The sequence below is a fragment of the Castor canadensis genome, chromosome 18, assembly GCF_047511655.1.
Source record: "Castor canadensis chromosome 18, mCasCan1.hap1v2, whole genome shotgun sequence".
NCBI classification, from domain to species: Eukaryota; Metazoa; Chordata; class Mammalia; order Rodentia; family Castoridae; genus Castor; species Castor canadensis.
Window position 1 is genome coordinate 35546985 of NC_133403.1, and position 22113 is coordinate 35569097.

The window sequence follows — 22113 nt, forward strand, 5'->3', positions numbered from 1 at the left end:
GGTATATTTTATGCATATGGTTTTGCAAATACACATTTTAAAGTATATTGTTAAGTATTTCAAAATGAGTATTTCTGTAGTTTGAAGAAAATGAATATCTTGAATACTAAACTTAAATTAGTGACTCCTGACATGTGAAAATGGAGCTTATATGGCCATCTAATTAAAAAAAAAAAAAATTACCATTTTCTTCTAAGTAGCATGTGCTCTTAATTCAGGGGAAGAAGTTTAGTTCATTTTACTGCTTTTGTGTTAGCCCAGCTTGGCTCCCTGCCATTGGTTATTAGAGTGTCTCAGTGGTTTCATTCTGAATTTCACATTCAGTACATACTCCTAGTTTATAGAGAGTTTTAGGATTTATAGAACCCATTCCACGTGTACACAAAGAAATTTTAGAGCACGCAGACAATGCCTACTTTTATTTTGAGAAAATTGTTATTTCAATTTTCAGATTTTTCTGTCTAGTTTTCTAAATGTATATGTCCTCTGCACTTGACAGTGTACTCAGTACTTGGCTGTACTGTACTTTGGGTCATGAGGGAATTAATCTCTCAGTCATCATTTCAGTTTCTATTTTATTTTATTCCACTTTTAAAATGTTGGCTGAAATTGGCTGAATTGATTTCATGACCCTTGCCATTCAAAAAACCGTTATTAGAATTTTAGTCTTGAGGTATTTTCATAATCAGTGTTTGTTTCAGTTTCTTCTATGTTGCATGAGAATAAGTGGTCAGTTGGCCGGCCTTTCTAAATTATTTGAATATTTTGGGCAAAATAAGATGTCCATGCATGTTATATTTTTAGGCCCATTTGTAAATCTTTAAGAACGCAGTTCTTTAGAAATGTAGAGGTTTGCCAGTGATTATGGAGGGGGGGGGGAAGTGAAAACAAATGAAACTCCCCATCCTTTGTATATTTTTTCCTATCTCTGCAAATGATTCATATTATACTATCTCTTATTTTATGCCAAAATTTAAAGAGCGTTCTCTAAGAAAAAAGGGCTGGTTTTAAAAAGTAGGAGAATTGACTGGAATATTACAGAAATTATGGTGTATATTCAAGATTTATGCTTATTTGTTGTTGGGTTTTTTTTTTTAGCTAAGAAAAATGTTTAAACTTAAAATTCAGATCATTTTAATTTCAAGCCTTTGGTCATGAGGAGTATGTTCCTATATTGGATTTATGAGTGATTATCTCCGTGCTTTAACAATCAAGACTTAAAAGCTGAGCCTATTCCAAAAGAAGCATTGCTAATTCCTAAAAATAAAGGTGGTTTCACTTGTGTCTGTTTTAATGTGGAGTAGAGCCACTGAAAATAGTAGCTCTCTGTAAATGAAAAGATGTTACTAATGTAGCTTGTCCCTGTCGGCATATGTGTAGTAGAAAAGTGCCAGTCTCTATGAAAATCCAGACTTTTGTTTGATACTAAGGTGAAAGCAAGCTGGTCATTTTCATTCTGTTAAAGTGCAAATGTCTCATTGTAGCATACTTCTTTTGTAGTCAATAATTACGCAGGGTCTGATATTGAGACATTAGCTGTTTCCTTGGGAACAGGTTTAAGTAGAGACAGGCAAGAATACTAGAAAATCTGTTGTCCCTCCACCGTTTTAAAATAGTATTAAACAACCCCCGACTTTCAAATGGAAATCAATAATTGTGGGGGCTGCAATTTAAGAGCTTCCTTCCCTTCTATTAATAGGCTTAAGGTTACAAGTAAAATGTGGATAACCTAGCCCATTTTCCTACCTTTAGCCAAATTTTTTTTTCTAGAATTTTTTTTAAACGTTCATTATTAGTTTATTATCAGCTGAAGAATGCTTGTGTATGCTGCACAAAGTAAACTTCTTGGTTCACTTACTTGTAAACTGTGTTTCTGTTTTTCCATTTTCACTGTCATGTTCTAATGTAAATTTTTATCATTTTGTTTTGAGCTGTTACGCGAGTAAATATTAGACTAATATTGAACTCTCCATTCCTTACCCTATGACTCATCCCTTTCCTATCCCTTACCCTCCCGAAAATGATCCCAAATCTCAGATGAAGTCTCAAATTGGTGTAGTTTTGAATTGTACTGATTGTGTCCTAGATCAGCCTGCGGTGAAATACCGATCTTCAGAGGGCAGCCAGTCATTCTTCCCATTTCCAGTTCCTTCTGTGGGACCTGGTGCCTAGTCTGTTCCTCTGGGTGACTGCAGTAGTCATGCATTTATAGATTGTCTTCCAAACCTTAGTTCCCAGGTGTTCTGAGGGTAGTAAGTTTTTACCTGAACAATTAAAAGAAACATGTGCCTTTACCAAGTATTCCTCTTGCCGTAGATTATTTGCAAGACCAAATGAATAGTGCTCAGAGTAAAACCACATTCAATAAATGTCGTATTCAAGCTCCCCTTTTTCTTAACTCCATCCAGCCTATTGAAAGAGAAAGCAGAAGGAATCTGGGGCTGGACGGTTTCCTTAACTTGTGTGCATCTTAGGTGTGATGTGCAGTTGTGCTGCAGGAGGGTAGAGGCAAGGGACAGGAGTTGTAATAGTGCCTGAGCACTGGGCTTTGGTCAGGGGGCCTTGCCGGAAGTCAGGAACTGCTGGTTGAAATACCCTAGATCTGTCCTCAGACCCTGGAGAGTTTGGGGTGGTGGGGGAGAGTTGTCTCCTGGGAGCGTTATCACTAGCCTCTATTTTTATTAACTTGTTATCCTAATCTGTCTTTGTTCATGTAATGTTTTTAATCACTGACATTACTTTGGCTTAAAGTATGTTGACTATCAAGAACTCGGTACAAGTTATAATAGCTACCTGTGCATATTGGATAAAGAAAACACTATATTATAAACATTAAATGAAAATATTTAAACAGCTAGTTTAATAGTTTTTTACTTTAATTTTTTGTGTCCTTATTAAATGGCTCATTTGGGATGGATAGCCTATTTGGGTATTAAACAAAAGAAGGCATTTTACTTTCTCTTTCATTTAAATTTTGTAAAATTACTTGAACATAGATGGAAGTAAGGAAATGTTTTGATGATTTTTCATCTATTAAAGTCCTACTTGCCCTTATAAATTAAAGAAGGTATGTTTAGTTATCTTTTCATGTTTTATTACACATAATAATTGTTAAAATGCTCTTATATATTGGAGTTATGCTTGACAAGTGTTGGATTAGTTCCAGTTAACAAAGAAAATAATCAAATAAAAGACAGACGCATTAAGTATCCAGATTTCTTCTGAGTGGCCATTGCTTTGGGGTGTGGAGTTGTTTACATCCGTTTAGCTTTGGGTTTTTGCATCATAGTATTAGCATTCTCTTTTATAATTTTTTATTTAGGAGCTCAATGGATGGATGTTCCAGTAATTTTCGTGATGATACCTAGAGCTTTTGTGTTTGTTTTTGCTTTTTATAGTGATTATTAAAAATCAATTATGATTCAACTGTTGAATAAAAGAATAATCTTGAATTCTTCGCTTTGTATGAGTGACTATAAACCATTGTATATATTTTGACTTAGACTTGGTATGTTAAAAAATAGGGAGAGAGCTGGGCATATTGGACCATGTTTATAATCCCAGCACTCCAGACTGAGACAGGAGAATCGTGAGTTCAAGCAAGGCCAGCTTGGGTTACAGAGTGAGACGCTGTCTAAAAAAACCCAAGAAAATGTGTGTGTGTGTGTGTGTGTGTGTGTGTGTGTGTGTGTGTGTGTGAATGTGATGTGTGCGCATGTGTGTGTATGTATGTGTTGGGTCTGGAGACCTAAGGCAGATAAGTGAGTATCCCACCCCCCATGGAGGGCTATATCATTCCTGCATCCTGAGGAGATGAAGGCCTGCATTCCTGCATCCTAAGGGAGAGATACAGATCTGCCACAGGGCTGATGAGCAAAATGCTCTCAAGATTGTTCTCTTCCCCTAATAAAGGTGCTAACCAAACCAGTTCACTTGAGAAAACGCACGAGTCCATGGCCAATGAGAAAAACCCACTTAACCCAGAGTTAAAATATCCATAAAAACCCCAGCCTTCACCTGTGCAGCAAGCCACTGGCTTCCGGGCTCCTCTGCAGTTCCCTAGCTGTAGCCTTTCCTTTCTATCTAATAAATCCCACTTTATACACCAGCTTTGGCTCATCACTCATTTCCTTATGAGCCAGTTCTCTGGCCTGTGAAGGCAAGGACTCTCTACACCGGCACGTAATATGTATGTGTGTGTATATGTTCAGAGTGAGAGAAGCTCTGAGTCTAGCTGGCATTATGTGAAATGCTTGATAAGTCTACTTTTTCCTTTTTAAGCATTAGTCTCTTTCCAGAGTACATTTATCATTGGTTTAGAAATGTCATTATGCATACAAATTCCTTGCCTTCTGTATACTTAAAATACCTTTGCTGTTGGTGATTTTGAAAGACTGATTTAAACTTTTTTTACATATTAATAGTTTTGTTAACATTAATATTCTTCTTTTCCCTTTTCACTTATCACCTGCCTAAAGAGGCCTACTGATATAATTGTAACTCAAAATTGGATCCTATTTGGTAATAGTAATACTGTGTTCTTACTTGGAAATTTGTTGTCTTGATATTGATCAAATCATTTTAAATGTGAGATTTATAGCAGAGTATTTTCCCCTTGTACAAACTGTGGCCCAAGATGTTATCTTGTGTCATACCATAGTTTTCAATATTGACTGTCCATGTACATAACAAGAAAATTAGTCACAAGTCTTTAAGGTCTAGTAAAGGAAGAGAGAGTCTATCAAAATTGGGTTATTGAGAAGCACCAGGGATTTCCCCCCACCCCCACCCCACCACACATAGATGCTGCTTGCAGCCTCTCTTGCCTGGAGGACAGGAGGTCATTTCCAGATGGCTCAAGTGGAAGCTAGGCCTTTTTGTCTTCTCAGTTAAGGGGATTCAGTGCTATCTGGGCCAAGGATTGGGACAACCAGATTAAAAGCAGAGAAGTGAAAGAAAGGACTGTCAGGCATTTTGTTTTGTTTGTTTTGTTTTTTTGGTGCTAGGGATTATACCAGGGTCCTCATGCATGCATGCTAAGTCTGCACTCTGCCTCCCAGCCACACTCCCAGCCCTGACTGTAAAGCATTTTATGATCTTGTTTCTAAGACTACCTTATAGTGAATCAAAAAGTGAATGCCTTCTTGGGATTCACCATCTGAGACAGTCATTGAAATACAAGGTGCACCTGACCTAAACAAATACATGGAGAGAAATATGTGTAGAAGGTCTTTATTTTTTGTCTTGCTTTTAACTCCTGAGATTTGCATATGAGTTTTGTAGTGATCTATAGGTTCTCTTAACCATTGCTGTGTTTACCTGTGGCCTTTCTGATCCTGGTACAGCACTTGACAGATGCTTGTCAAGGAAAACTAGACTAGATGTATAGATCTGTACAAACGTAGCCCAGTCACCATGAAAACAACATGCAGCTCATCTTGCAGATAGATGGTAGCTTGTTAGCTGGTGTGGCCTCACATTCTAGAGATAAGGTGATGATGATAAGATTCAGTTCCCTTGTTTCACCCTAATTAGTGGTGGCCTATTCTATTATGAGATAAAAGAAATCAGAAGACCTGGGTTCTTTCCAAATGTTTCTTTGATGTGTCGCCGTGGGGATGGGTGAGGAATGATACTTTACATTTTTCCATCTGACCGTTACAGGTAGGTCATGGTTTTCTACCAGATAGTCATAGGTTGTGACACTAATCTAGTTAGGCTTTTGAATCTTAAACTTTGGATGCCGTAAGTTCTTAAGAGAGAGCATCACTGTTAAGCGTGGCTTTCTCTTTCATTCTTATTCTCACTAGGTATCCCAGATCATTTGATTTCCTTGTGTTGAGACACACGCACTGTGTGCTTTCTTTCCTTGGATTGTTTGAACTGGCAGAGCTTCTGAGTCAATAGTGCATTCAAGTTAGGCGAAGACAAAGACACCAGTTTTTTTCAGTGCAGAATCTACCTAGAAACTTAAAAGATCAGTTTTTTTTTTTTTTGAAAACACTGACTTGTGAACCATTTGAAAAGTGCTTATGTTTGCTTTGAAATTTCTGAAGCTAAATCTTGCACGTGTAATCCATAGTGTTTTTACTAGAATGCAAAGTTGGTTTATTCTTGCCGTGATTATGATCCAGATAGGAAGAGGAGGGCCTCCTTCTCTTGCATTTGTTCAAAGGCCTAAGTGGCATAAAGTACAGTGTTGCCATTCTTAGTCACATGAGCTCTTACAGCTTTCTTGACACTTTTGTTTAGAGAAAATATTCCTAAGAGGTGGACATCTGCTTTCCATGCAGTGTAAGAATCTTTAGACTACACATGAATATTGCATTGAATTAACCCTTTTAATTAGGCTTCAGTGTATTCAAGGAAAAGGACACAGCTTTGTGGCAAGGAGCCAGACACATGCCAGTTTGAATAAAATCCATGCCTTTTTGTTACCTCTCTCCTTTCCCACTGTGTGAGGATCAAGTCATTCTGCTTTAGGTTAGGCTGGGAGAAAGGAGTCTCCCAGTGGTAGGGGTAGGAATCGAGAAGAGTGGCTTCTCCCTGGATGTATAGTGTACACGTGCTCAACATTGAAAGTACATGCCTGCACCATGCTGTGAAGAGGCAGGTTAAGGATGCACTAGTGTTTTCAGGTATAACTTGCCCGTTTTATTTAAGGAAATGATGACATACCCCGCTTATGCTGACATGTTCTAGGTGACTGTGCTCTATTTTGGTGTTAGACTCTCTGGTAATACGTTTCTTTTTCTATTACCAAACATGATTAATGTGCCAAATAGTGTTAAGTACGCGCTTTCTCCTAAGATATCAAATGCAGAAGCTAAATTATTTGCAGAGGACTCGGTGATTGATTTCAGTATAAAAGGATTAATTGTCCCCAGAACCAGACTATTAAACTGAACTGTGATCTTGACTGAAAGTGGAAGAATTGTAAGTGCATTGTGCAGAATAAATTAATACGTTTTAATGGCTTTAATCCTTTTTTTCTGTACTGCTTACTGTGGTGTTGTGTACTGTGCTGTATTGTATGCTTAGTGGATGCAGAAGGGATTCAGTGTGTGGTGATTAAATAGGACAGAAGGATAGAACATCACCGAGTTGTAAAGTGGTCCACTTCTTCCTGGATAGCTGAAAGAATCTCCACAGAATGAATATTTCTAGGAACTCTCTTATCAGTCATCGCCTTAGGCAAGGAAGTCAGGTGTTATCATATAAGAAACTTTACAGCTTCCCATCCTGTGAGGACACTGTTGGAGCTGGATATCACCTGACAGTGGGTTTATAGAGCCCTTAATTCTTAGCCGAAGTGAATCGAGCATCAGTGCTTCAGAGGAAATGTTGTGGAGATACTTTCTAGAGAAATTTTTCATCTTATAATCATTTGTAGTCAAACAATATTGACTTAAGTTTTGCTTTTAAATAGTAATATTGGCAATAAAATAAGAACAGAAAAGTTTGGTTCAGGGGCTGATTTGAGAATTCATTTATTTGTAGTTTTGCTAACACATATATTTCAAGTTTCAGAATGGTGCCTGCAAGATTCTTTTCTTTTCCTGTCTCACCACATCTTTCTCTTATAATTTGCTAGGCCTTTGGTTTCAGTATGCCCTCTGTTTCTGCCTTATGGAATATCTTAAAGCAAGCCAGTTTAAGTTAGAATCATGATACCAAAAGTTTAGGATGAAAGGCACCATGAAAAGTCTTTCTGTCCCTCTGCCCTGTCAGTATGCTTATTTTCCCTGCCATATCTTCAGAGATAGCTACCTTTCCAGTTAGCCCAATTCTGGTTTTGGTTTTGTTTTTCCTTTTAATCAACACAGGAAGCTAGGTTTTGTTGTTGTTTTTTTAAATTATGTGGTACTGAGTTTGAACTTAGGGCCTTGTGCTTATTAGGCAGGAGCTCTACCTAGTCTTAATGATGAATTGAAGTCAGTTTGTCTGTAGTGTCTGCATCAGCAGTACTTGACTGGTGTGCCTCTGGCATTCCACAGAGTATTGACCAGTGTGCTGCCACATTTTTGATCAGTATGCAAAACTGATATATTTGCCACTATTGGGTAGGTATATGTACTTTTCCAACAATGGTGGTAAAAGATAATTTTGAAGAAGATAGGTTTCATGGCATGTTATGTGTGAGTATAACTGCTACACTGAAGTCTTTTTTTCTCAGGTTGTCTCTTTCCTTGGTTAAATATGTCTGCTTTCAATTGTCATGCTTGTTGGTTTTAAGTTCTTCTGGTCTTTTTAAAAAGTGTGTTCCAGGTTTCTCAATATCTTTTCTAACCATGGCCTCCAGAATGAGGCCGAATATCCCAAGGTAGAGGTGGAACAATGCAAATTGTTAGCTCTGGTATTTCTTGGTGCTCTTTATTTTGCCCCATCTCATCTGATGTGTGGGGCACATGATTGTCAGTAACACTGCCGCTGGGGCCCCTAGTTTTTTGGGGGAAATGGCAGTGGAAAGCAGCCTTCTGTGAGAATTCTGTTCTCCCCCCCCCACCCCCCCCACTACCTCCAGCAGGGGTGCTCTCTCTGCTCTCCACAAGGGTCCACCAAGACATCTTAGGAGGGCCTTGACTGCTTCTGCCAGTCACAGGTTTAGTCCCTTCCTTATATTAGTTAAAATCCCTACAGTTAGTCTTTGGGGAGTTCTAAACTTACACAACCTATAGTTGAATTTTAGGCTAATTATCTGCATTTGCCCCCATTCAAGAATGTCCCACCAGCTAGACATTGTTTCATTTAAGCAGTTGCTTAAAATTTAACAATAATTGAAACATCATAAGGTCGTATTCTTTGTCTCCCACTTGATACTTCTCTTGAGTGTAATCTTAAATTCTGCCTTCTTAAAATAATAATATTTAGCTTTCCTTAAGGAAAAAGTATGGAATTCAGATACCTTAGAAGTAAGCATGATCAGTTACCTCTAGCTTTCCTAGAAATTTCAGTCTACAGCTTCCTTGCTGAACTCCTTTGAACTCTTCCTTGACTTTACAAATGGCCTGATTTCCACGAGGTCAGACTTTAAGCTGGAAGTCTTGTGGCTATTTATTCACATCTCTAGATTGATTGTTTTGCTTTTAAATATTATTGAATCAGGGAAGAATGATCTCTTTCCTCCCCTTTAAAAAATTATTCATTGATGGGAGTTGGGGTTCTTTTCCAGCCTGATAACCTGTTTAAATTAGTAAGTAGGATTTTGTCAAAGTCATTCAGTGAGAAAGAGAGAGATCTAATGGGATCAGTCTTTGAGTAAATGACCAGGATGATCTGAGGAAGTCAGTGATTACCATCTATCTCCCCAACCTCCATCTCCATTATGAAAAGAGAGAAGTATTGTAAAATAGAGAGCATAAGTACTTCATTTATTGTTGCTTGCTATTCCCATTATGACACTAATCGAATTAGAAAACCCGTTTGATTCAAATAGTGTATTACAACTTTGTAACTTGTTTGCAGTGTTTTGTTTTTTTACTAAACTTAGTTAATTGTACTCTTTAAAAAGTTAGCTTCTAAAGCAGAATAAATGAATGCATTAGCTTGATTCAGCTGATTTATTGAACTCCATTGGTGATGTGTGTATGTGCAGGGTTGGGGAAAGGTGCTGTCACAAAAAAATAAAAGCAGAAATTAAGAAAAATCAGAAATTCCTTTTTTGCTCTTTAGTCATTGTTAGGAGATATGTTAAAAGATATGAGTCAAATACTGGCTTACTGAAAACATAGTAAAAATTTTTTCTTGTCCTCTACCTCCCTTAGAAGAATATAAAGGCAGGAAGGCAGTGGCCAGGGTGGATGGCTTTTGTGTGTAGTGTCCGTGCTCTCAAACTCCGACTCAGACCTTGGAGCTACACTCAGCCTCAATTGGTCAATGCCAACTCTTTAAGTGGACATTTGCTGTGCTGGTGTCTTGCCGTGCCCTCGTTCTAATTCCGTACTAATATGTGTGACTCCCTGCATGGTGTCCCTGCTGGCATGTGCTGTCAGCACTGTTTCTGAAGTACACCTTGTACCATTGCTCTCTGTAACGCCAGTGCTACCACCTGCTCTAAGCCACACTTCCCTCTCACTGGGCTGTTTCTTCTCCCTGCTTCTACTCTTACTCCTTCATAATGAATGATAGCTTGCATGGTATCTTTTCGGAATAGAACGAGACCACCGCAGTAATTCCCTTGCTGTATATCCTCCAGGAGCTTTATCAGTGTGTTGAGAGTAAATTTCAAACCCCGTATCATTATTTAAAGACTTACAGGATCTGGTTTCTACTCATCCCTGTTATCATTTTGTGCCCCTTTCTCCTGCTTACAAGCCTGACCGTTGTGTTCCCCAAATACATTACACTTGAGCCTATACTTAGGGCTTTTGTACTTGCTGTTTCTTCCTCTTGAATCACACCCTGAATGACTTCTTTGCATTTTTTTCCCTCTACCCACCTCTCCTCTTACCTAATGTGTCTTTTCTTCTTCCTTGCCTCCCCCTCTGCTGTCATTTTGCTCTGGAATACATAATCTTGTTTTATTTACTTGATATGTTTTTTTCTGAAATTATTTTCTACCTAATTTTGCATTTGTCTTCTTACACTCAGGACAGTGCTATGCCTGCGCACCTGTGGAAGGAATTGAAAATTGCCTAAGCTACTAATTCTTAATAATGCCAGGAAAGTCTCAGTCAGAAGTTTTCTTCTCTAAACCGGTTGTTTGCAAACTGATGCTCTCAAAAAATTTTGAGCATGCATAATTTTAAGCATTCATTCACGTTTACTATAGTGAGTGGATGCCGATTGTATGTGTTAGTCATTAAATAAGTACTACTGTAGCTCCTCTATACATTAGATCAGGTGAAGAACAGGTATTTATTGACTGTTTCTCTAGACCACATACCAGCTTCCTAGCACGGCATAGTTTCTCTGTTCCCTTTGCTTAGATGCTAATGGTATCCTTATGTTGAAAAATTAATTTCTTTCAGATGGCACTATTAGTTCCAGTAGTTCTCTTTTCTCATATATCCTCTTAGTTCAGTTTTACCTCACTAGGAAATTGCTTACCTGCTAAGAATCAAAGTTCCTCTGTTTAGCATTTGTACAACATACTGCAAAGAATGTAGAAATCTTTGGCTTCATGATTTTTAGAGACTACAAGGAAAGCATCTTAGGTTTCTTTTTCTGACGGCTTTAGCCCGCAGAGTTCTGTCGGGCAGGGAAGTTAGGATCATGGGCGGTGCTGTTGATTGAAGGCTGCATTGTGTTTTGATTAAAGAAGGAGTAACCTAGCTTCTGGTGTAGCCCTGTGACAAGGGAAGAGTGTGGAAGATAAATACTTGCTGATAACAGCATTCTACCAAACAAGTGTCAGGTCCAATTTTATTTTCCTTTTGCTGGGAAAACTGTGACCTCCTTTGAGTACTGTGAATGAGACATTTGGTAACAGTGAAAGGCAATGCTTTCTGGCAGCAAAATGCCAAATGATGAAAAGCCTTTAAGGGACTCACCAGTCCACAGTGTGTGTTGCTGTGAAGAGGGACAGAAAGTAATGTCGTGACATTATATTGTTGCATTTATGTATCAGTTCCATTAAGTGAATACTGCAACGACATTAGTGCCCGGAGATGGGGGTGTGGGGAAAAAGAAAGAGGGAGGGGAAGGAGGAGGAGGGGAAGGGAAAGGAAGACATAATAATCTGTGTTCTTCCATCTCTTTACACCCTTCTCCTCATTCTGTAGCTCACACATAATAAATACCAGGCAGAAAAAAATACATGAGGAAATATGGAGAGAGGAAGATAAGGGCTGATGTTCACGTGCGGGTAAAGCGCAGTGGTGCGTGTGGAGGAACTGCAAGTAGCTGAAGGAGAACAGCTGCCCACTGCACTGTGTTTCAGCAGGGGTGGGCTGTGTGCTCACGTGTTGACTGTAGATAAACTCGTTCATTTGACTGTTGCTTACCCTGATGGGTAGCACCATATTGAAACACCCATCTTCTGCCTGTGCTTTCTGGGCAGGTCACTTCTGCTGTGAGCCAGGTTTGGGGATCTACGCAGATGTCAGAGATCTGCCCCTACGTTTCTTCCAACCTGGCAAGAACTCCACTATTACTGCCACTCAGACCCCAGTGGGTATCAGAAATGGTAAAACATAATGAGACATTTCATGGTTTAAGATATACTATAAAATAGACTTTGTGATTTATGAGGTTGCACTTTGCAGTTTAGCTTGGGTGCTGTGGAGACAGGCTGGTCATGCTGGTGTGCAGAGTCAGAAGAACTTACAAAATCTCAGCTTTATTTTGGTGTGTGTTGATTATTATTCTTGGTAATATATAAAGCCTTGGTATTTAACGAGAAAATGTCAGAAAATTTTATTTGCTTCTCTGTCACCTCAGGTCTCCCTCAATCTTTATTCCTATCTTTCAAAGTAACCAAAAAATGGCAGCAGGAGTGGGGTTTTTTTTTGAACTTTTATAGCCAAAAAAAAAAAAAAATTCCAAACATGTCTTACATGTTTACATGTTTAGGTTTGTGTTTACCTAATATTAATGTCACTTTAATCTGCATTTTCTTGTAGGCACACTCCATTGGGTTTTCAGAGAGCTATCCAGAGATTTGACTAGATAATCTGGATAGTTTAGTAGCCTCGAGAGTTTTTTTTAATACAATGACTTCCATAAGATTACTTGAATCGTGTGTTTGTTGGTTCTGAGTTCTCAAGCACACATCATTAACAAGAGACACTCTTTTGTCCCTTTTGGCATCTTGAAAATTACCTTATAGGGTTTTATAGGCTAATATAACCAAGTCTTTTTGATTTGGATATTATAATCCTTCTCTTTTTAAAAAGGAGATAAAAATGAAGGCCTGTCCAATAAGAGAAAACTGAATGTACTAGTAATCAAATGATCGCCACATAGTCTCTGTGAGGGCTGCCAAAGTAAACTGAATATTTTTAAGGAAAGGAAACCATAAAGTATTGTTAGCAAGATATCCCAAGTGAGGATCTATATAGAGTGAGGCAAATTGCTTCTGGCAAGAGGTTCAGTTAATGACAGCTTGGAAAATTTTAAGATGATAAGTTCATAACATAGAAAGCATTCAGATAAAATTATCTAAATGCATTCTTCATTGTGAATCTGTTATCAAAACACTTTTAAACCACTAAAAGAACAGGAGTTTATTAATATTCAAAATGCATTTTGAAAGCACATGTAATAGTTGCATTCTGAATACTCAATGTAAGAAGTAAAAATATCTTTTAAAAATATTTTAAGAGAATAAAATCATCTGGAACACTAGTCCTTTTTAGCATTTGTCCAACTTTTTCCCCAAGTATCCCATTCACAACCAGGCCAGTCCCTTATGTTTCTCAGTAAATGGTCTTTAAGCAGTGTCTGGCGTGGGTTTGAGGTCAGCCTGGGCCACACAGTGAGACCTTATTCCCCCAAAATAAACAATAATAACTTGATCTTTTTAATAACTGGAAAACTGCATGCTGCTTTCTTCTATTAATAAGCCACTGTGCTTATCAACTTTTTGTTTATCTCAGGATGGAACTTTCTAGAGAAGTGTTACTTAATCTTTGTTTATAAGTGTAATTGAACTCATCCATTCAGCAGACATTAAGTGTTGTGTGCTAGATGCTGGGAATCCAGAGGACCGTGGGGGCAGAAATGCTCCTCCTGGCAGGGAGCTCATGATGGTGGGAGAGACGTCATGATAGGTTAGATCTTTCAGATTAGGATGAACCGTGTGAAGGAGACATGCGCAATGGAAGCATGGGGGTGTATGCATTGAGGCTGTGACCCACAAGGGTTGGAAGGATATAATGAGAATAGATTTGTTCCCTGGTGGAATACAGTTTTACTTTTATTTATCGCACCTCTCATAATAATAGACTTTTAGCCAATTACAGTAAAATAGAGGGTGTATTTCATAAATAAAAGGAAAAATACTTTGCTAGCCCTCTCCTTGCTCCTATGGGTTCAGGTCATTCCTTATGTAAATTTGTCATTGTTAAAGACCACGTTGGGTACAGACTGATATAAGGGGCTGGAGTATATGTTGAAGGATTTATTACAGATTTCATATTAAACTAAAAACTTTTACTGAGTGTCCTATCAGCATTTTTCCAACTTCATATTTTTATCTCAAAATTCCAGGCTTTATTTCTGAATCTCCTAGTAATATGGGATAAAATTTTAGAGGAAAGGCAAAAAGTATCACAAACACACTTCATTGTTAATGCTGTTGAGTACAGGGTCCAAAATGATAGACATGGTTCCTGTCCTCACAAAATTTAGTTGTCAGCTGGGTTAGACATAAACTTAGGAAAACTGAAACACTGTGGTTAGGATGTGCAGAGACATATGGGCATCTTTTACATCTCCATTGCTGTAAGGTGGTTTGGAAAAGATGAGTAGGCATATGGAGGATAGAAGTTTATTCCAGGCAGAAAAACAACATGAACAAAAGCCAGAGCGCTGAAGCAGGAGGACACGCACAGTGCGTGTCCACTCTGCAATGCAGAGAGGTCAGGTAGGGCTGAGAAGGAGTGGAGTTATCACATACCAGTGCTGATAGCCAACACTTCCTTATTACCTTCACTGCCAGGACAGACTAGTGTTGTGTGTGTAGGTACCCAGCACTTCACCAGTAGATGGGATTTCTCTAATGGTTTCCTTTTATTTTTATACACCCCATGATTCGACTTAACAAATATAAACATCAATGTCTAGGGACGCTCTATGGTAAAGCAGGAGTGAGGAGTGTTGATTGCTCACAAACCAACATTGCTATATTTACCCCGCAGTTGCTTTGAAACAAAATATTTTCATGGTTTCTCCTTAATTCTGAAAGAAGTAGGTCTTTGAAAGTTGTAATAGAAACATCTGGTCAAATCTTTTAAGACATACTTGTAGCATAGGTAAAACACGAGAATAAAAACCCTCTGAAAAGGGCTTTTAAGCATGAATAAACTTCTCTACATCACATTTATGTATTTGAAACAAGAATTAATCTCTTAGTTTAAAAAGCATTTCATAAATTATTATAGTGATCCTTTGTTTCATCAATACTATTTGTGTATGGCGCTTAAAATGACATCCTTGCAAATGAACTCCAGGTACAATACAGGCCCAGGCATCTATTGTATAGTAAATACTCCAGCATTTGCTTTGCTTTTATTCTTTCAAATTTGCACATGTTGATTTTCTTAGTAAAACAGGTGGTCAATATAAAACTAGAACGAATCCCTATAAAGTCCTTGATATGAATGTGTTCCAGTGCTTGAATTATATTCTTGAATGCAACTTTTAAGAAACAAAATTCAGTTGATCTCAAACTCACACAGTCCCATAAGATCCAAGTGTCCCTGCCTGTTCCATCATCATCTCTCCCTTTTTCTGTTGTCCTTCCGGTTCTTCCTTCTCCTCCTCCTCTCTGTTCTTTCCCTTTTCCCCTCATTCTCTTTGATACCCTCTCTCCATCCTTCCTCTTTTATTTCTTACTCTTTTTTTTTGTTCTTTTTTGCTCTCCCTTACATCTCCCTTTGTTTTCAGTATCTGTAGAGGAAGAACATAATATAGAGAAGGATTTATGACAGTTTATAAACTGGCTTTAGATCCACAGTGACTGTGACTATGTGGTTGATTGTGCCAGAGATAATATTTGGAAATGATGAGTGCTATGGGGAAAGGGGTGTGTGTGTGTGTGTGTGTGTGTGTGTGTGTGTGTGTGTGTGTGTGTGTGTGTGTGTGTGTTTACATGGTAAGGACACTTAGCCCTTGTTGACATGGTGTAATTTAAGGAAAAATTATAGGAAGTGAGAGAGAGAGTATGTGTTGCCATCTGTGAGGAAGAGAGTTTCAGGCAGAGTGAACAGTGAATTTAAATTTGTGAGTGCTTTATTTGGAGACTAGCTGGAAAGCTTACTGGGCTGAACTAGAGAGAGACACCAAGAGAACTATAGGTAATTTGGTCTGCAAAGTAACTAGGGCAGGTGTTGGGGCTTACTGCATTTTTGATTTTGCTTTTTAAAATTAGCATATAATACTTGTACATGGGGGATGCATTGTGATGTTTGCATACATGTTTATAATATATCGCAATTAGATTAGCCCCTCCATCATTCTCCTTCACGCCCCTACACCTGCTTCTTAGAAAAATTTCAACAGGTATCACTGTTCTATTTTCATACACAAATACAAAATATACCTATACCATCACCCTTTCCTTTTCCCCTCCCCCCTCACTTGTACCCACCCCTGGACAGGACCTGTTTTACTTTCCAGTCCTTCCATTCTTTTAAGTACATATTGATTGCTTAAGGGGGTTTTGCCTTGGTATTTCAGGCAGGTATATATCATGATTTAGTCAGATTAACCCCTTCTGTGACTTACTCTTTCCCTGTCGCCCTGCTCGCTTTTTATTCAGCAGTTGACAATACATTGCATTGTATTATCTTCATGCACAGATGCAATGCATTTCAGTATCTTTTGTTCTCTACCATTCTCTTTCCTTCTCCTGCCTTCCTGTAGCCCCTCAGACAACTTGGCTAACACTAGATAGATGATTGATAGGCAGACATTCAGATGGGGGCTGTATATAAGATCATACATGTGTTTATGTATACATAAACATATCTGAGGGAAAACATGAGACCTTTGTCTTTCTGAGCCTGGCTTACTTTACTTAACATGATATTCTCCTGTTCCATTCATTTATCTGCAAACAATATAATTTCATTCTTTATTACTGAATAATATTCTATTGTGTATATATACCACATTTTCTTAATCCATTCATCAGTTGCGGGGGCACAGTGTTGGAATAAACATGGGTGTGCATGTGGTTCTGTTGTATCCTGGCTTACATTCCTTTGGGTATATGCCCAGGAGTGCTGTTGCTGGATCGAATGGTAGTTCTATTTATTTTTAGTTTCTGAGGAATCTCCATACTGCTTTCCCTAATGGTTGCACTAATTTACTTCCCCCCAGCAATGTGTAATGATTCCTTTGCCCCTGAATTGTCACCAGCATTTGTTGTTGTTTGTGTTCTTGAAGGTAGTCATTCTGATTGGAGTGAGGTGAAATCTCAGTGTGCATTTCCTGTATAGCCAAGAATGGGGAGCACATCTTCGAGTACTTATTAGCCACTAGCACTTCTTTTGAGAACGGTCTCTGATTTCATTTGCGCACTTACTCATTAGATTGTTGATTGTTTGTGGGGTTAGTTTTTTGAACTTCCTGTAAATTCTGGTTGTTAATCTCTTGTCACATGTTTAGCTGGCACAGATTTTCTCCCATCTGCAGGCTGTCTCTTCAGTCTAGAGACAGTTTCCTTTACTATGCAGAAGTTTTTAGTTTGATGCGGTCCCATTTTTCAATCCTTTCTCTTAACTGCTGAGCTATTAAGAGTTCTTTTAAATAGTTATTACCTATTCCTGTATGTTCCTGTGTATCCCCTATTCTTCCCTGGAGTACTTTCACAGTTTCAGATATTACATCAGGGTCTTTGATCCACTTTGAATTGATACCAGCTAGTATGAGGTAAGAGACTGGGATCTAGTTTGAATCTTCTACAGGTGTAGATACAGTTTTCCCAGCACCATTTGTTGAAGAGGCTGTCTTTTCTCCAGCACTTTTTTCAGGCTCTTTTATCAAAAATCAAATGGCTGTAGCTACATGGGTTTGTGCCATTTGTCTTCATGTGTTTTTGTGCCAGTACTATGTTGGTTATTTATTTATGTGTGTATTTATTTATTTATTTAGTATGTATTTATTACGGTTGCTCCATAGTATAGTGTAGCTTGAAGTCAGGTAATGGTGTACCTTTAGGGTTGCTTTCTTTGCTCAGGATTGCTTTAGCTATTTGAGATCTTTTGGGCTTCCAAATGAATTTTAGAGTTGATTTCTATCTCGGTGAAGAATATCATTGGAATTTTGATGGGGATTGCTTTTTGTAGTATATAGATACTTTTACAATGTTGACTCTGCCAGTCCATGAGCATGGAATATCCTTCCATCTTCTGAAGTTTTCATTGACTTCTTTCTTTAGTGATGTGCCATTTCCATTGTATAGGTCTTTCACATCTTTCATTAAATTTACTCCTAGGTATTTTAATTTTTTTGAAGGTATTGTGAATGTTGTTGTTTTTCTGATTTCTTTTTCAGTCTGTTCATTGTTTGTATATAGAAATGCTGCTGAGTTTTGTGTACTGATTTTGTATCCTGCTATTGTGCTGAACATGTTCATGAGATCTAGGAGTTTTTTATTAGAGTTATTTTGGTCTTTCAGGTGACTTTGAGCTTTCATGGGAAGCCAATGGGGAGTTGGTTTTTGAATTTCCTTGTTCTGTTCAGTTGGCCTTTTTTGTTGGTGAATTCTTCCTAACGTTTGTAATGGTTTTGGTTTAATACCAAATTGTTAGGTTTTGTCTTGCTTTATTTTTATTTTTGTTCAAAATTATGTTGGCTTTTTTTTGTGGGGGGTACTGTGGCTTGAACAGGGGTGTTGCCTAATCTTTAGTCTTTGTCTATGTAAATTTTAGGACCAGTTTATCAAGAATATTAGGGAGAATTGTAATCTTTTAAATATTGATATCACATCTAGGAATATGATACATCTTTTAAAAGATATTTTTATCTTTTTTATTCTTCCAAGAGAATATTCTTGGAAGAAGCCTATATCTTTCATTGGTCTGTTTTCTTATGCAACAAATCTTTATAGTTTTTACCTTTATAGTGTTTACCTTATAGTTTTTATTTCTATTTCTAATACGATACATTTTTCCATTAGGTTTTCTTAGTGTTGTGTCAGAGTACAGTTGTTGGTCTTTGTCTTGTCTACCAAACATAAATTTTCTTGTTCTCTTTTGTAAATTCTATTTATTTGTGTATTGTCTACATAGGGAATCTAAGAGAATCTAAGAGAATTTTATCATCTGCAAATATAGTGTTATCTCTTCCTTTCTAGTTTTTATGCTACTTTTTCCTTTTTTTATTGAACTGACTAAAACATACAAGATGATGTTATGAGTAGAAGAGCAGACAGCCTTGCCTTACACCATTTCTTACAGGGGATCCTTCAAGAAAAGATGATTGATTTATCTCTAAGTTCAACACCCAATTTCCAAAGAGTTTTAAAAAATAGTAGTTATTGAATTTTTCTGAAATTTAATGTTTTTCTATGTATTGAGATTTTTCTCCTTCATCTCTTCATGCATTGTAGTATATTCATTGATTTGCTGATATTAATCCATCATATCATTTGTTGAAACAGTTTGATAAGAGGGGTTGATTGAGACTAGTAATTTGTTTAAACTTTCTTCAATGGTGTTTTGGTGGCTGAATGATTTTTTTTTTTTTTTTTTTTTTTACTATTCTCATGTGTTTTCTAATGTTTCTATATTTTTAGAAAATGACCCATTTCACATGGTTTAGATTTATTGGTGAAAAGTTTCTTAAAGCATTTTTATCATCAAAGCATTCTTGCTGTATTTGTAGTTACTTTCCCTTTCTTATTCCCTGCACTGTTTATTAGTGTTTCTGTCTCTGCAGGAGCATCTTTTATCCCTCTCATAAGTCAGCCTTACCTCGTGGTTTGACTTCTTTTAGCCTGCTCAGAAAACCCCTAAGCTTTCTTACGTTAATTCTGTTAATTCGCATTTTCCCCATCTTACAATATTGTTCTAAGAACATCTGGTATAAAAGAATGGACTGCCTTAGGTGGAAGTTGCCCTGAAATTGAAAAAAGAAGCAGCCAGATTCATCATTGCACAGAAAACAGTTTGTGGACGACCATTGACAAGCAAGGTCTTTGGGTCCTCACAGTTTGAGTTAGAGGCACGCATGTGGTGGTGGTGGTGGGGTGCTGTATAGTGGTCAGGACAAAAGTAACTTTCATCCAAGCCCAGAATGAACTTGGTTTACCTCTTTGATCCTGTATCAAAGACGTCAGTTAGGTACACTAGTGGTGCTAATGGCAGGGATTTGGCCATAATGTTCCATGTAGTACTCTGCTGGTTTTGCTGGTCTGTGATGGACTGGGAAACTCCGAGGGAAGCAGACTGGGATTGATCAGAATGGCAGGCCTGGTGGTTATGGTTCAAGATGGTTGTAGTGAGATCAAGTTGGGGCTCTACAAATAGGGATTTGGGTCTTCATTGATTTCATCCTTTTTCAACTTTTTGATTTATATTCTTATTTCAGATTTTTTCCTACACATATAAGGATGTAAATAATTCTCAAGTACTGTTTCTCTGAGATTTTGACATATATTACTTTTGTTTCATTCAATTCCAAATATTTTGTGATTTCCTGTATAACCTGTGGCTAATTTGGGGATTGCATGTTTAAGTTTCCAAACAAAAGGGTAAACTATTGGTTTCTAACTAAATTGTATTGTTGTTCAAGAATGTGTAATCTGTATGATATTAGTCCTTTGAAACTCGAGATGTGATAATGATGGGATGCAAAAAATGGACAGAATTCCATTTTTGCAGATCTTCATTTATTTCAAGAAAGAATAGGTTCTCTGTTTATGGAGGGCCAACATATATAGTCAAATCAAATGCGTTTTTATTACATTTTTGTATTCTTAGTAATTTGTTCTATTAAATACTGAGAAAAATGTTAAGTATTGCTTTTAGATTTGTCAGTTTCTTACACTTCACTGAATTTTTCTTTATATTTTTAAGCTATATCGTATAGCATTTGGCTGAGTGTGTGCACGTACACACACACGTGATTGTTTAAATTTCTTGTTGAATTTTTCTGGTTCTAATGATGAGCTCAAGTTTAAAACCAATTTTATTTATTGTTACTGTAGAACAGATTTATTTCACTAGGAATCATGTACTATTTAGTCTTCTGCCTTTAATTTTCATTATTTTGCTGATTCTACTGAAGCAAATAGAGGAAGAAATAAAGGTTATTCATATCTGGGAGAGATTGGATGTGGGAGTTTCTTTACAAAGAGACACAGTTATCCAGGACTCTAGAGAAGAGTGAGGTCAGCTTCACTATACCACTGTTTGAAGTTAGAAAGACATTAAGAATTCCCTGAATCAGACCCGAGTGAGTAAAAAGTAGAGAATACAGGGAATTGTGGAGGCCTGGAGCACTTGTCAAGAGAGGTGGCCAGGGATGGGGTCTAACTCAGTGGAAGAGCATGCCTGGCATGTGTTAGGCCTGGGGTGTGCAGGGCCTGGTTGAAGTTGCATCTGTGTGCCGGTACTGATGAGAGAACACAGTGTACGAAGACACTATTGCTCCAAGGTGGAGAGTTTTAGAACACTGTGCTCAGAATGAGGACCTGGAGATTTTTTTTTTTTTTTTATTCATATGTACATACAAGGCTTGGGTCATTTCTCCCCCCTGCCCCAACCCCCTCCCTTACCACCCACTCTGCCCCCTCCCTCTCCCCCCTACCCCCTCAATACCCAGCAAAACTATTTTGCCCTTATTTCTAATTTTGTTGTAGAGAGAGTATAAGCCATAATAGGAAGGAACAAGGGTTTTTGCTGGTTGAGATAAGGATAGCTATACAGGGAGTTGACTCACATTGATTTCCTGTGCGTGGGTGTTACCTTCTAGGTTAATTCTTTTTGATCTCACCTTTTCTCTAGTTCCTGGTCCCCTTTTCCTATTGGCCTCAGTTGCTTTTAAGGTATCTGCTTTAGATTCATTGCAACTGTATTCTCAGTTAGTTGTGTTCCTTGGGGTACAGTCTTGCCCTGTATTAGAAGGAGTTTGAACTTATTCATCTTGAAAGCCCCTTTTAATTTTCAAGTGATGAGAGTATCTGGAGTAGATAGCTTTGAGTGGTTAGATTAAATGTTCAAGTAAAGTTGGATGATGAGTGTTGGCAATAATGGCGCTGATAGGTTTCAGTTCTTACTGCACCCTTAAGCTTCTGTTTTCCAGGGTCACAGTCCTGCCTCCCAGGGTCACGGTCCTGCCTCAAGTTTAGCTTGAATCCTCCTTCTGCCCCAACCTCCAATCAGCATGAACCATAAGATCCTAACTAATCAGATCATGCTGAGTCTCACTGAGGGGTATTTAAGCCCCTGCCCCAACCCCCCCCCCCCAACTCTCGGCTCTTGCCCTCTCCCACCCGGCAAT

General features: G+C 37.9%; 1 protein-coding gene across 3 annotated transcripts in view; it reads left to right on the top strand.

The window, feature by feature from the left end:
- Med13l (mediator complex subunit 13L) overlaps window positions 1-22113 on the top strand; it is a 285007-nt gene that overhangs the window by 193387 nt on the left and 69507 nt on the right. The gene's annotated exons all lie outside the window — the stretch shown is intronic.